Below are 17,321 nucleotides of genomic sequence, written 5' to 3' on the forward strand. Positions count from 1 at the left end.
TCCATATGGCTTCATTCATGAATTCTATTGAACATTTAAAAATTAAATAATACTTATCCTATACCAAATCTTTCAGAAATTAGAGAAGGAAAAAACATTCCCAAGTAAATGTATCAGGCCAAGATTATCCTTACAACAAAACCAGAAGAAATGACAAGTAAAATAAAATTTTAAACCCCCTCATTAACATAAATGCAAAAATCCCTGCTAAAGTATTAGCAAATTAAAGCCAGAAACACATTAAGAAGAGATCACAACTCAAGACCCATTGGGGTTTAGCCCATGAATTTAAGATTGGTTTAATATGCAAAAATAAATTTTAATATATTTTAATAGAAGAAAGGATGAAAACAATCTCAAAAGAAAAACGACTTGACAAAATTCAACAGCTATTCATCAAACTAGAAATAGAAGGGAGGTTCCTCCACCTCAACCCCCTACTAATAGGAAAACACAAGGATGTCAGCCCTACCTAACCAACTCTACTCATCATCATATAGGAATTCAAACCAGCTCAATAAGACAAGTGAGTGGAAAACATTTCAAGTAAAGGGCAATATATTAAATATCCTAGGTTTTGTGGATCATATCATCTCTGTGAAACTGCTCAGCTCTACCATTATAGCATGATAGCAGCCATAGACAATATTTATATGAATAGGAAGGACTATGTTTCAATAAACCTTAATTTACACAAACAAGAAGTGGCCTGGATTTGGCTAATGGGCTGTCGTTTGCTCACCTCTGCATTAAGGCAAGAAAAATAAATAGAAGGCATAAATATTTGAATAAAAGAATACTTGTTTTATTTGATGAAAACTTGATTATCAATATAGAAAACCTTAAGATAACTACAAGAATGACACTAGAAGTAATAAGAAAATTCTTCTTATTACTGGTGTAACATAAAATGGTGCAACATAAAAGGTCAATATCTAGAAACCAATTGTATTTCAACATATTGGCAATGAACAACTACCAAATGAAATAAAAAATACAACTCCATTTATAATAGCATAAAGAAAAATAAAATATTTCAGAATAAATTTTATGAAAGATGCGTAAGACCTGGAATTTGAAAGTTGTCACTTCTTCCTCCTTGAGACACTCCTCTCCTTTAACTTCTCTAGAGCATAATGGTTAGGAGAATAATCTCTTTAGTCACAAGGTTTGAATCCAGGCTCTGCCACTTGCTAGTATGTAACCTTGGGTGAGTTAATTAACCTCTTTGTACTTCATTTTCTTTATCTGTTAAATGGAGATAGTAATAGTATCTATCTACCTCTTAAGGTTGTCAAGAAAGATTTAATGTGCTAATGCGTATAAGGAGCCTTCTTGGCAAAGTAATATGCACTCAATAAATATTTGCCATGATAATAGTTACCACTCTACAGCATCTTAATATTGTGTATGTGCATGGGCATGTACACATGCATTTATTCTTCTCTGTCTCTTCTTGGTCTCCTTCTCAGGGCATGATCTATGCATTAATGGCATGTATTCCCTATGATTATTTTCTTTACCCTCTTCTCACTCCATACTCTTTCTTAGGGTTATCTCATTTACTCAAATGGCTTTAATTGTTATTTAATTACTGATGACTCTCAAACCTAAATTCCTAGTACAAATACTTCTTCTAAGCTCCAGATACATGTATCTATTTGCTTATTGAATATCTCCAATATGTGAGAAACAGAAACCTCCACATCAATATGTGTAATACTGAACTCATCACCTCCTAATCCCTAATATGGTTTCTTCCAGTTCTCTCCATCTCTGGAAATGTAACCAAGACCTACCCAATGTCCCAAGCCAGAAATCTACAAATCTTCCTTAAATTCTCCAACATCTTTACATCTGCCAGTCAGTAATGCTGATACGAGGTACTGTTTTAGGCATAGAAAGATGTATAAAAATAGAGCCCTGCTCTTAGGAACCTCAAAGTCTGTTGAGGGGTACAGATATATAATTTCAGTATAACCCAGTAAGTGCTATCCATAGTCTAGCACTTTCTATAATGGTCCCCCATTCTTTTTCCTCTTATTAAATGGAATATCCATTTACCCAGTTGCCCAGGATAAAAACCTGAGTCATCCTAAATTTAATTCCTCTATTTTCCTTACCCCCATATATAATTCATTACCAAATCCTATCAATTCTGTTACCAGAAACCTCATGCAGGAACCTTTCACTTCTCCCATCCCACTGCCATCATTCTCATTCAGTGGTTGTCACTTTGAGAAATTTTGCCCCCCTCCAGGGGACATTTGTTAGTGGCTGGAGACATTTTTCATTGTCACAACTGGGGGAGGATTTATTGTCACCTAGTGGCCTCTAGTAGAGGCCAGGGTCGCTGCTAAACACCCTGCAATGGACAGTACAACCTCCCACAGGGGAAAAAGAAATGATCTGGCCAAAATATCAGTAGTGCTTAGGTTAGAAACCCTGTTCTAATGCAAGTCAGGATTATCTCTTATTTGTACTACTATGACTGCCTCCTAACTAGTTCTCCTCTATCCATTCTCCCTCTACCACTCACATAGGCATCCATCAACCCATCCACCACATAGCAGACAGAATGATCCTAAACATAGTTCTGACATGTCATGCTCCTGCTTAAATTATCAGTGCTTTCCATTTACAGCCACAAATAGTGATCTTTACCATGCCTAGCACCATGTTTTGCAAATGGCAATAAAAATGATCAACAGTGTCTGAGTGGATGAGCAGAGTGATTAACCTGAGTTCTTGTTGTTTGCTTGTCTTTTTTGCATGTTATTAGTAAAACAGAACAAACCAATGAATCTGCAGGGCTGACATGTAATAAATATTCAATCTATTTGTTGAAGTACTCTGTAATAGATACTGAAATATTGGAGGAAAGAGCAGAGAAACTTTGGAATACTGTAATAAGAGTTACTTTTCTTTATCTCAAAGGATTGTCTTTCTTTCTCCTTTTTTTTTTTACTTAAAAAAATTAAGATACAGTTGATGTGCAATGTTACATAAGTTACAGGTGTACAACATAATGATTCAGAATATTTAAAGGTTATACTCCATTTATAGTTATTATAAAATATTGGCTATAGTCTCTATGCTGTACAATATATCCTTGTAGCTTATTTATTTTATATGTAATAGTTTGTACCTGTTAATTCCCTACCCCTATCTTGCCCTTCTCCTTTTCCCTCTCCCCACTGTTTTTTATTTTTCTATAGTTTATCCTACTGCTAATATTTCTGTATTATCTCCTCACACTTTATTGGGGTTATCCCAAATAATGTCATACATCTTTTTTTAAATATGTTAGACTTTTTAGTAAGGTGTTGTACAATATGTACAACATTAAGAAAAGACATTTACCTCAGTGTTTCCAAACAGAAACCATTGATGAGTAACAGTGTCAGGAATATAGAGGAGATGAAAGTATGTTACTATGTGAGTTTTGTGGGCTGTAAAGTTTGGAAGGGGTTAGCTTGCCCTTAGTTAATTTTTTTTTAATTTGGAAAGCAACTTCCATTTACTGCCACTTTTCTGAATGTTAAACTCTAAAATAATAACACACAGTTGAGCTGGACAAAAACTTGTAATCTGATGTAGCCTCTTCTACTTTCCTTGGGTAGGTCAATTCACTTTTAGGTCCCAGTTTCGGTACTTGTAAAATGGCATTGTCACCATGGAAGATTCTAGCTTGAATTCTGTTATTATCTTGTTTTGACAAACTTTCACCATTTCTCTTTCTCCTAGAATATGGAGTTGTAATATATATCATACTGTCTGACATATAGTAGGCAAAGGTCTTCTGCAGAAACTGGTGGAGAAATATCAACAGTATTACTCTCTACTTAATGTAACAGGTGTACAAGCATATTATGTATGTTTGTGTATGTGTGTATATTTCTTGTACAGTCTTCCGTTTTGAGAAAGAAGTTCAAGGTAATGATTTTTTTGGCAGATCTACTGCCTTCTATCCATTGTTGTTGTTCTTTTTTTTTTTTTTTGGGCCACGCTGGGCAGCTTGTAGGATCCTAGTTCAAACCTATGCCTTTGGCAGTGAGAGCGTGGAGTCCTAATGACTGGACCACCAGGAAATTACCTATCCATTCTTCTTTTGTTGCTTAGGAAGTTTAACTGTATAGGAACAGTATAGAAAGATTATATTAAATACTACATTGCCCCTGATTAAGATGGGGTCGGGAAGAGTCACTTGATACTTACTCTTTGGCAGGCTGGGTTTTCTCCACTCAGATAGCAGCTTCTCTCCCCCCATGTCCTGGACTGGGGGTACAGAGAAGTTGTCCACATGGTTCCCCATTCTTCCTCATATGTACTACATTATTTGCCACTCATCTAGTTGTTCCCTTGCGTGAAACATTCCTTCACTTTAAGCAATAAGATATTGCTTTAAAATGGAAGATAGGCATTTAGATTTCAATTGAAGTTGTCATTGATTACTGTATTCCTTTGAACACATCCTTGTTCAATAAATGATAATGAAAAGCTCACAGTTTAAGATATATGCTTGAGAGGGGATGGTGGAATATGTTGCTTATAAAATTTCTCTTCATTCTCGAGTTAAGAATAAAGATATTTGGAAAAGTAGGAGTTTTGGTACTTAGTTTTATAGGTGGCACTATCCTAGAAGTTGTGTAACCCCTATTCCCAAGCAAAAGATAGGGGATATTCAAAATTGTAATAAAGATAGCAAAATATTTTCTTAATCAGATTACTTACTGAAACTTTATTTCTAATTCTAGATTTTATTTTTATAATTACTAGATATCTTTATCAATCTACTACTTCATAAACATGACACATTTAAGAAGTAAATTATACAAAGTATCATCTTCTTTGGATGCCAACACTGGTGGCATACTATCTTTTAATCTTGAAATCTATCAAAATATTATCACTCTCATTCTCATTTTGCAATTGCTTTTAAATGACAAACTTTTACGATAATGTCGTCTTCTCTAAAATATATTCCCTTATATCAATAAAGACACTACCATCCAAGTTCAAATGTCAAAATTTTGCTTGTTTGACTAAGTAAAATTAACTGTTGTGTTTAGGGGAAAAAAAGTGATCAGTTCAAAGACCTTTTCAAAGATGTTTTTGAATCTTAAAAAAAAACTAACATGAATACCTTATCAGCACATATTTTGATTTTTACCCCATTGTAATTTTTCTATATTGCTTATAGACCGGACTATGTCAACTGAGGTTCAAGAAACTGAGCGAGAAATATAAAAAGGATGAGGAAAGTGTTGTTACGTTACTGGCAGAGCTCCATCTGATAAGTTCATAGTAAGTCCATAATTATTGATGGGAGAAAGAAGAAAGATGATCTATTGAATGACAACTGCTAGTGAAGCCACACATCTCTCATTTACAAAGTTCTATTAATTTATACCAAATACAGTCTATTATCTGATTTAAGGGTAATTGTTCCTTATTTTCCATATGAATGGAATAGCTGAATATTCTTGCACAGTTTCATAATTAACAATTACAATCCATTTTGTACTTTTTTTTTTTTTCACGGTATGCGGGCCTCTCACTGTTGTGGCCTCTCCCATTGCGGAGCACAGGCTCCAGACGCGCAGGCTCAGCAGCCATGGCTCACGGGCCCAGCCGCTCCGTGGCATGTGGGATCTTCCCGGACTGGGGCACGAACCCGTATCTCCTGCATCGGCAGGCAGACTCCCAACCACTGCGCCACCAGGGAAGCCCCTTGTACTTTTTTTAATGAGACAAAATTAAATATTTTACTTTCTTTCCCTCCCCTCTCTTTCCTATTCTCTTCCTTTCTGTTTCTCCTCCTCTCTTTCTCATCTCATCTACATCTCCTTTCTGTTTTTCTCTTTCTCCATGTCTCACACTCTTTCTCCTCCAGTGCTGCTGTATCCCTCAGATAGACAGATAGATAGGCAGATATTGATAAAATATATATATATAATTACACACTACACACACATTTACTTATACATACATAGATTTGTACATACAGTTGACCCTTGAACAATTCGGGGGTTAGGGGCACCAACCCCCTGTGCAGTCAAAAATCTGTGTATAACTTTTGACTCTCCTAAAACTTAACAACTAATAGCCTACTGTTGACTGGAAGCCTCACTGATAACATAAACAGTCAGTTAACACATAGCTTGCATGTTGTATGTATTACATGCTATATTCTTACAATAAAATAAGCTAGAGAAAAGAAAGTGTTATTAAGAAAATCATAAGGAAGAAAAAAATACATTTACAGTTCTGTACTGCATTTATCGATACCATAAGTTTACATTGTCTGTTCACAAGATGAATCCATCTGTTAGTACATACCTCAATATTGTCTTATGTGATACAAAATACTGTAAATGTTATACAGATTTCTAACAGTAGACATCAAAAATGAAAGATAAATTCATATGTATTTACAGGTATAGTTACCCATGCATTGGTAATGAAGAAGCAGCAATATGATTGCTTTATGGTAGCCTAGTGTGATCAACATGGTAACTTATAAACTAATGAGTGAATCCTTATAAAATTTTTATGACATACCCTATTACAGTCATATTCATAATACAGTGTTGTCAACATTGTTACATCTTTAAAAAACCACTTACCCGTGTTGATAGGCTGACACACAGTTTCGCTAATTATGAGAGGCATACTGTACGGTAATATAATTATTTGAAAGCAAAGTTATAAAATTGTAAGAAAACTAACACATTATTAATTATATTAAATATCAGTCACCTTATACTTAATGTAAGGATAGAGTATTCATTTCATTACAAGTCTTGCACATAATGTCCTACATGATGAATACTTAAGCGATGATGATGACACAAAAATGTTTCATACAGTTCTTGCCATACAGTTATTAGATTTTCATATGAAGACACTTGCATACACACACAACAGATAAGTTTATTAACTGTACAGCATGATGATTATTTACGATTCATTAAGTGGAAGTGGATCATCATAAAGGTCTTCTTCCTGTCATCTTCATGTTGAGTAGGCTGTCTCAAGGGTGGCAGAGGTGGAGGAGGTGGAAGGGGAGGCAGGAGAGGCAGGCATACTTGGTGTAACTTTATGGAAATACATCGTAATTTGTGCCTGACTTTTTGCTGTTTCATTTCTCAAAAAATATTTCTATATGGTACCAATCCTTCTTCCACTGTTTAATTTCAGGGCCCATGTCATAGAAAGGTCCATGTCATAAAAAAGTCAAAAACAGTCTAGAATAATCGGAATCCTTCTGCCATTTTGTCTAATGTTAATTTGTTTTTTGGCACTGGCTTTTCTACATCTCCTTCCTCATCGTCTGGCCCTGGTTTGGAAGCATTCAGCTCCATCAAGTCATCTGCTGTTAATTCCTGTGGTGTGGTGTCTATTAGCGCTTGAATTTCTCCAAGACTCATATCTTGAAACCCTTTACCCCTGCCCCTCCACCTTTTTTGCCAGAGCCACAAGATCTTTTATGATGTCCTTGATTGGCTCTGTTGTAAATCCTGTGAAGTCATGCACAACATCTGGACACAGTTTTCTCCAGCAAGAATTTATTGTTTCCAGTTTGATGGCTTTCATGGCTTTTTCTATAACAACAATGTCATCTTCAGTGGTGCAATCCTTCTAGACTTTCATGATGTTCTCTTTATTGGGATTCTCTTCCATAGTGTTCACAATCTTTCCAAAGAGTACTATGTATAATGACCTTTAAAGGTCCTTATGACCCCCTGATTTTTAAGCTGAATTAATGATATTATGTTTGGGGGCAAGTAGACCACTTCAACACCTTCGTTGTTGAACTCATGGGGTTCTGGGTGACCAGAGGCATTGTCCAATACCAAAATAACTTTAAAATAGCGTCACTTACTGGCAAGGTACTTCATGACTTCAGGGACAAAGCATCGATGGAATCAGTTCAGAAAAGGGATTCTCATCCAGACCTTCTTGTTGTACAGCCAAAAAACTGGCAGCTGGTGTTTATCTTTTCCCTTCAAGGCACAGGGGTTAGCAGCTTTATGTATAAGGGAAGTCCTGATCATAAACTTGACTGCATTTGCACAGTACAGTAGAGTTAACCTATCCCTCCCTGCCTTAAATTCTGGTGCTCACCTCTCTTCCTTACTAATAAATGTCCTTCATAGAATTTTATCCCCAGAATAGGGCACTTTCATCTGCATTAAAAACTGTTCAGGCAGATATCCTTTCTCCTCAGTGACTCTCTTTATGGCATCTTGGAACTCGTCTGCTGCCTCTCCATTGGCAGAAGCTGCTTCTCCTGTTATTTTGACATTTATTAAGCGAAACTCTTTCTAAAATTATCAAACCATCCTTTGCTGGCATTAAATTCTTTAGCTTTACGTCCTTCATCTTCCTTTTGCTTTAAGATGTCATGTAATGACTTTGCTTTTTCTGAAATCATAGATGTTCCTTTCTCTTAGCAATCCTGTACCCTCATAAAAGCTGCATTTTCAAGACAAGATTAAAAGATATTTCACAAAAAAGTGGAAGGTTTTCATGCCTACTGGCATAGCTGCAGCAATGGTTTCATGAATTTCCTTTTCCTTTCTTTACAATGGTCCTTATGCTACATGCATTTATCTTGAAGTGGTGGGCAACCACAATGCAGACCTCAATCTATGGTACCTATCAAGCCATTCAACTTTTTCTTGTAACATCATGACTTTTCTCTGCTTCTTGGGAGCACTTCCAGCATCACTAGTGGCACTTCGTGAGTCCCGTGGTGTTATTCAAGGTTTACAGTGTTGCACTAAATACAATGAAAAATACGGGAGAACCATAAGCCATCACTTTTTACTGTGATTCACAATTTACTGTAGAGAGGAACTGCTCAGGTGGAGATGATGAGCATCACACAGCATTTTAAGTGGATACTTGCAACACGAGTTCACTGCAATAGCAACAGGAGTATCTACAAAATTATTACAGTTGTACAGTATGTACCACAGTTAATTTTATGCAGTTATGATTTAATACTGCATCTTTATGTTTGTTTACATTTCTCTTGACTGTGAATTGTGCTGTATATGATCTGTGTTTGTAAGTTTTGATAAATTTGAACTTTTAACAATACATTTTTATGGTAGTAAATAATAAAGACATATCTACATATAGTTTATGCACTCATGACATACCTAACTTTAAAAAAATTGTTTTGCTGTTTCTAGGCTATGTGGTTTATCTGTGAGTTTTTTCAAATTGTTGCAAATCTCCAAAACATTTTCCAGTATGCTTACTGAAAAAAATTTGAGTATAAGTGGACCTGCACTGTTCAAACCCATGTTGTTCAAGGGTCAACTGTATATTGTGAATAGTTAGATAAGATAATGTGAAAAGGTCTTTAATGCCTTTCACATATATGAATTATTTCCCCTCAACTAAATTTTAAGTATCTTACTGTCAGGGACTATGTCCTTGGTTAAAAAAAAATTTTTTTAAAGACTAAAATCTTTCATGATATCTGATGTCGACACAAACAAATATCACTTTAGTTTAAAAATCACTTTAAGTTAATTGAAATGACTCTATTTCTTCTTTTATCTCTTTGAGCATTACAAAGATACTTGTTTCAGTCTCTTTCACATACTACTCAGTGTTTGTTTCCTGGCATGAGAATTCTCCTGGTTTGTCTCCCCAGAATCTTATGGCATTTTTCCTCTTTGTATGCATTGCATTTTTAAAATTCTGAATTCTTCAGTGGGAGTTGTTTTCTGTTGGAGTCTTGCCTGCCCTAGTTATGAAGGCAAGTTATGAGGCAGTTTCATATTTGCCTCTTGGGGCCTCCATGGATTTCACTTGTTATGGACTAGTTTTAATGTTTAGTTTATAGTCTTGAAGTACTCATACCTCCTGGGTAATGAGTATCTGGATCCCATTGTCTGTGTATAGGAAAGGTCTATCATTCTGACTTCTAATAAATTACCCTTTGCCAATCATGGCTCAGGCCAATCGGCAGCTTTCCTTCTTCAACCAAGGGCCAGCTGGCTGAACTTCTTTAGTCTGCATTTCACAGGGCAGCCCTACTTAGCTCAAGGCTTTATACAGAGAGCTCAATGCCAGGACCCCACACCCAGGGCCAACAGTCTCTACAGCAGTCTGTGTTTTGGTGGTGGCAGGGAAGTCAGAATCTCAACCCTGTACTTAAAGGAATGATTGTAATCTGATGCAGTCTTTCCCACTTTTAGCTAGGTATCAATACTTTGGAATTAGCCACCTGGCTTCGATTTTTTTTTCTTTTTTCCCAGTGCTCAGATATTTTTTTCTTTCCTGTCCTACTAATGATTATTTATATAATAATGAATTCTGTATTTCTCTGTCTTTTCAGGGTTATGATAGGGGTCATTTTCTGCATCAGCTCAGTCTGCTATATTGCTTGGAATTCAAGTCTATTAATTTAGCAAAGATTCTAGAGTACCCATGAGTAGGTAGGAAAGTCAACTTAAGGAATAAAAAGTCTAGCTGTGGGAATTTCTTCCTTATGTGATTTTGAAAGTCAAACTCAAGATGAGCCGGTCTCATAAAGCAAAGATTATTATATATTTGCCTTATCAGAGAAAGGCATTTAAGTAATACACATTCTAATTTGCTTTTAAATCCTCAAAATAATGCTTTGATCCTTTAATTCAAAATCTTTCAGAGGATTTTTCCACACAAATAATATTCTACCCTTTCATAGGGAGAAAAAATATCTCATTCTCACTTCTTACTAATGTCCATAAAGCAGAATAACTATCCATAAAATGAGTACATAGTTGTACAATATCTAGTAATATTTTTTGACACTTGAGCAACTAGGTGCATTCAATTTCTTGCTTGCCATTGCTATTTGAATGTTTAGTTAGTATAAGCAAAATATGCAAGTCATTGGAGAGAATGTGGAATAGTCATGATAGTACTATAAAGTAATATATTTTACTATAAAAAGTTTCTCATATCAGATATAACCAACGTATTTGTCATTTATATTCTATATATAGAACTATAGTAAGAGATATATATCCTTTAGTAGGGTGTATATGGACATGTATACACACACACACTTGCCATGTGTCGATAGACAGACACCTGCATAGTAATCCTTTTTACATGAAGGTAACATCTCTGAACACTTTGCTGTTTTTGCACATACACATAGGCCTTCAGAGATATATGTGCAGAAAAACATACTGGAGCTCCTTTACATGTTCACACACATCAACCCAGGTAGATATAGATATAGATATGTGTATACCTGCGTCATGCATTCGTATGTAACAAAAATGATGACCATACAGTCTGTCTTAGTCTACTGGTAACAATATACTATAGACTGTGTGGCTTAAACAGTCTGAAGGCTAGAAAGTTCAAAATCACAGTTCTAAAGGCTGGAAAGTTCAAACTCAAGGTTCTGGCAGGGTTCACTTTCTGCTGAGGCTATCTTATTGGCTTGCAGAAGGCTGCCTTTTCACAGTGACGTCACGTGGCAGAGAGAGAGAGAATTCTGGTCTCTCTTCCTCTTCTTATAAAGGGACCAGTTCTATTGGATGAGGATTCTACCCTTATTACCACATTTAACCTCAGTCACAACCTTAGAGGCCCTATCTTCAATGTAGTCACATGGGGGCTTACAGTTTCAACATATGAATGAGTGGGCACAATTCAGTCCACAGCACAATTAATAAAATTTAATTCTGTTTTTGCTACTAACATTATAATATGAACATTTTAATATTTTTCAGTTTTATATTTGAGCTATCTCTTTTCTACAATAATGACCTTTTTAACACCTTTATTGGAGTATAATTGCTTTACAATGGTGTGTTCGTTTCTGCTTTATAACAGAGTGAATCAGTTATACATATGTTCCCATATCTCTTCCCTCTTGCATCTCCCTCCCTCCCTCCCATCCTCCCTATCCCACCCCTCTAGGTGGTCACAAACCACCTAGCTGATCTCCCTGTGCTATGCAGCTGCTTCCCACTAGCTATCTATTTTACGTTTGGTAGTGTATATATGTCCATGCCACTCTCTCACTTTGTCACAGCTTACCCTTCCCCCTCCCTATATCCTCAAGTCCATGCTATAGTAGGTCTGTCTTTATTCCCATCTTACTCCTAGGTTCTTCATGACCTTTTATAAAATTTTTATCTTAGATTCCATATATATGTGTTAGCATACGGTATTTGTCTTTCTCTTTCTGACTTACTTAACTCCGTATGACAGACTCTAGGTCCATCCACCTCACTACAAATAACTCAATTTCGTTTCTTTTTATGGCTGAGTAACATTCCATTGTATATATGTACCACATCTTCTTAATCCATTCATCTGTTGATGGACACTTAGGTTGCTTCCATGTCCTGGCTATTGTAAATAGAGCCGCAATGAACATTTTGGTACATGACTGTTTTTGAATTATGATTTTCTCAGGGTATAACCCAATCCAAAAATGGGCAGAAGACCTAAATAAACATTTCTCCAAAGAAGATATACAGACTGCCAACAAACACATGAAAGAATGCTCAACATCACTAATCATTAGAGAAATGCAAGTCAAAACTACAATGAGATATCATCTCACACCAGTCAGAATGGCCATCATCAAAAAATCTAGAAACAATAAATGCTGGAGAGGGTGTGGAGAAAAGGGAACACTCTTGCACTGTTGGTGGCAATGTAAATTGATACAGCCACTATGGAGAACAGTATGGAGGTTCCTTAAAAAACTACAAATAGAACTACCATACAACCCAGCAATCCCACTACTGGGCATATACCCTGAACTCTTTGAAACTTGTAGAAGGACATAGATAATAGTGACATGAACATGCATGTTCCTCCCACCCAGCTTTGATAAATATTTGCATTTGGCTATAATCGCCTAAGTTCTTTATTTTGTTTTTTGTGTTTTGTTTTATTACTTGGAAATAAAGTGTTCCTGGTTCAGTTGAAGCCTTCTTGTGTAATTCTCTGTGGCTCATTAATCCTCCTTCCCCTCCAGAGAGGACTACAGTCTTTACCTTGGTGATCATTATTCTCTGCATTTTCAATATATTTTTTCTACATAGCTACTTATATATTAAGATTTAATACTGTTTTTTATGTTTTAAATTTTATTTAAATTCTATTATATTCAGATCTCTTAATTTTTATTAAGATTATGCTTTAGGGGATTACTCAGTTTAATATATATTAAAGTACTTCATTAATTTTTAGCACTTTGTAGAATTTTGATGTAAGGTCATACCACAATTAGTTCATCCATTCTCATTTTGATTAATATTTAAGTGCCTTCTATTTTTTGAATTATAAACAATGCTGAAATTAATCTCATACATGTGTCATGTGCCAGAGATTATGCTGGATCAATCTCTTCATTCTGGATCCTTGCTCCCCTTTGTGTGTGTGTGTTTCTGTCCGTCTTTCTCTCTGTGTCTGTGTGTGTTTTAATTTTTTTTATGGAGAAATATACAAAAATACATGTATGTAAAGAGAACTATTTAACTGCAATAATCTGGTCACATGTGGGAAAAATACATAAATACAATTCCTGCAAAATGTAACAGCATTTTTCCCCCATTCAATTGCCTTCAAACCTTTGTTGAACACTGATTGACTACATATGTGTGGCTTTCTTTCTGGGTTCTCTTTACACTTCCATTGATGCATGTTTATATCCTCATTCCAATACCATGCTATCTTAATTATTGTATCTTTACAGTAAATCTACAAACCAGGAATGTAAGTTCTCCAACTTCATTCTTCCTTTTCAGGATTGTTTGGCTGTTCTTGGCCCTTTACTTTTACATATAAATTTTTAAATTAATTTGAAAATTTCTTAAGACATTCTGCTACTCTTTTGACTGTGCTTTCACCTGGGCAGAATTGCCATCTTAACAATACCAAGTCATCCATTATATGGTATGAAAAACAGTATGGAGGTTCATCAAAAAATTAAAAATAGAATTACCATGTGATCCAGCAATCCCCACATCTGGGTACATCCTAAGGAAATGAAGACAGGATCTCAAACAGACATGTATACTCCTATGTTCATTGCAGCATCATTCACAATAGCCAAGATATGGAAGCAATCAAAATGTCCATATATAATGGAACGAGAAAGAAGGAAATCCTGCCATTTGTGACAATATAAATGAAACTTGAGAGCTAAGTAAAAAAGTTAGAGAAAAAAATAATGTATGGTATCACTTATATGTGGAATCTAAAATAGTCAAACTCATAGAAACAGAGTAGAATGGTGGTTGCTAGTGGCTGGGGTTGAGGGGGAATTGGAGATGTATGGGTCAAAGGGTATAAACTTTCAGTTATAAATTGAATAAGTTCTGGGGATCTCATGTACAGCATGGTGACTATAGTTAACATAACTGTACTATATACTTTAAAGTTGTTATGGGAGTAGATCTTAAATGTCCTCACCACACACACACACAAAATGGTAACTAAATGAGGTGATGGAAGTATTAACTAATCCCACTGTGGTAATCATTTCACAATATATAAGTGTATCAAATCATCACATTGTACACCTTAAACTTACATGATGTTATATGTTAATTATATCTCAGTCTGGGTAGGGAAAAACAAATATTTGAAATTTTGTGGTAAAAAAGCATGAAAAGAAAGGAGAACAAACTGATGTTAACAAACTGAAGCATTAATTGTAAGGCAACTCAAATGAGAAACTTTGAGGGAACATATAGATTAGAAAAAATGTAATTACCTTTATACTCATAAAATAGACAACTGGATAACTACAAATTTTTGGCACTAATTTTGCCAGTGTATGAAATTTTAGACCTTGACATTACTTAACAAAACTCCCTAATTAGGAGTATATGTCCAAATATGGTCCCTTGAACTGTGATCTACTTGTGACAATACATATTTCTTCACCTCCAAACTACCTGCTTCACACGTGGAGCAGTGTTGACAAAGAAAAGAAGATCCTGGCTCATTGGGAACTGGTAATACATCCCACACCTGGTTTTGATGTAACTGTTCCCTTTCAACTTTATTCTGTTAGGAAAGAAAAATAAATAATGTGCCTTTTGTCAGCTTTAAATTAATACAGGCTCAGGTCATGATTCCTATCTTTGCTCCATAGGTTTTGGTGAAATCTTATAAAAATGTCAAGAGAATTACTTTCAGTACTGTTCCCTAAAGCCTGTTGATTTCCCAATATCCATTCTAAAATCATGATTCATGATGTCCTGAGAAGACCTTATAGGTAACCTTTTCTCTGATAGATTTCCCATCATCTCCTGAGCAGACAAGTCTGTCATTTTATTATAGTTTCTCCCTGTAGTAGTCATATTTAGACAAGTTAACTTCTGGCAGCTGATAAAATGTTGCTTGTGATTTTACATTTTTCCCAAGTGGCATTACATCTAATGTTGAGAAACCTTCCTTCACTGGTTTGATGGCTTAGATGGTTGTTAAACAAGTGGGTGAGCAATACATTTTCCCCAAAGCTAGTAATAGAAAATGTACCCCAGTTTGTGGTGTGTGTATGTGTGTGTATGTGTGTAAAGTTAAATCAGGATATCTCTCTGTCAGTCTTTCAATCTATCTATATATCTCTCCCAATCATTCTCACTCTGCCTAAAGGTTTATCAGTTTTATTGATCTCTAAAAATCAGCTTTTGGTTTCATTGATTTTCTCTACTGCTCTTCTATTTCAAATTTTATTGATTTTAGTTTAGATCATTATCATTTCCTTTCACCTGCTTATTTTGGATTCAATTTACTCTTCTTTTTTATTTTTTATTTTTTTATTTTATTTTTTTTTTTCTTTTTGCGGTATGTGGGCCTCTCACTGTTGTGGCCTCTCCCGTTGCGGAGCACAGGCTCCGGACGCGCAGGCCCAGCAGCCATGGCTCACGGGCCCAGCCGCTCCGCGGCATATGGGATCCTCCCAGACCGGGGCACGAACCCGTATCCCCTGCATCGGCAGGCGGACTCTTAACCACTGCGCCACCAGGGAGGCCCATTCTTTTTTATTTTTTAAGGTGAGAGTTCTGGCCCTTGATTTGAGGCCTTTCTTATTTTGTAATATCAGAATTTAGTGCTAGAAATTGCTCCCTAACTATTTCTTTAGTGGTATTGTTTAGTGCTTTATTGTTTAGTGATAACACAACTTATCAAATAAGTTGTGTTTTCATTTTCTTTCATTTCATTTTTTAAACTTTTTTTAAAAAATTAAAATATAGTTAATTACAATATTGTGTTAGCTTCAGGTGTGCAGCAAAGTGATTCAGTTATATATATGTATAATATTCAGTTATATATATGTAATATATATATTCTTTTTCAGATTCTTTTCTATTATAGGTTATTACAAGAGATTGAATATGGTTCCTTGCGCTATACAGTAGGTCCTTGTTGTTTATCTCTTTTATACATAGTAGTGTATATATGTTAATCGCAAACTCCTAATTTATCTCCTCCCTCTCCGCCCCCACTATCCCTTCTGGTACCAATAAGTTTGTTTTCTATGTCTGTGAGTCTATTTCACAATAGACTCTTTTGTAAATAAGTTAATTTGTATCATATTTTTAGATTCCACATGTAAGTGATATATGATATGTCTTTCTCTGTTTGACTAACTTCACTTAATATGATAATCTCTAGGTCCATCCATTTTGCTTCAAATGGCATTATTTCATTCTTTTTTATGGCTGAGTAATATTTCATTATACACACACACACACACACACACACACACACACACAACATCTTCTTTATCCATTCATCTGTTGATGAGCACTTGAGTTGTTTCCATGTCTTGGCTATTGTAAATAGTGCTGCTATGAACATTGGGATGCATGTATCTTTCTGAATTAGAGTTTTCATCTTTTCCAGATATATGCCCAGGAGTGGGATTGCAGGATGTTATGGTAGCCCTATTTTTAGTTTTCGAAGTAACTTCCAGACTGTTTTCCATAGTGGCTGCACCACTTTACATTCCCACCATACAGTGTAGGAGGGTTCCCTTTTCTCCACACCCTCTCCAGCATCGTTTGTAGCTTTTTTTTTTTTTTTTTTTTTTGGCAGTACAAGGGCCTCTCACTGTTGTGGCCTCTCCCGTTGCAGAGCACAGGCTCCGGATGCACAGGCTCAGCGGCTGTGGCTCACGGGCCCAGCCGCTCCACGGCATGTGGGATCTTCCCGGACCGGGGCACGAACCTGTGTCCCCTGCATCGGCAGGTGGACTCTCAACCACTGCGCCACCAGGAAAGCCCTGTTCATAGCCTTTTTGATGAAAGCCATTCTGACCAGTT

General features: G+C 35.8%; 1 pseudogene; it reads right to left on the minus strand.

Annotated features, from left to right (window-relative positions):
* Positions 1-8,156: 8,156 nt before the first annotated feature.
* The window catches only part of LOC132481477 (tRNA pseudouridine(38/39) synthase-like), a 145,285-nt pseudogene continuing 136,120 nt past the window's right edge, over positions 8,157-17,321 (minus strand).

This window comes from Mesoplodon densirostris, chromosome X (assembly GCF_025265405.1).
Source record: "Mesoplodon densirostris isolate mMesDen1 chromosome X, mMesDen1 primary haplotype, whole genome shotgun sequence".
In the NCBI taxonomy this organism is placed as follows: Eukaryota; Metazoa; Chordata; class Mammalia; order Artiodactyla; family Ziphiidae; genus Mesoplodon; species Mesoplodon densirostris.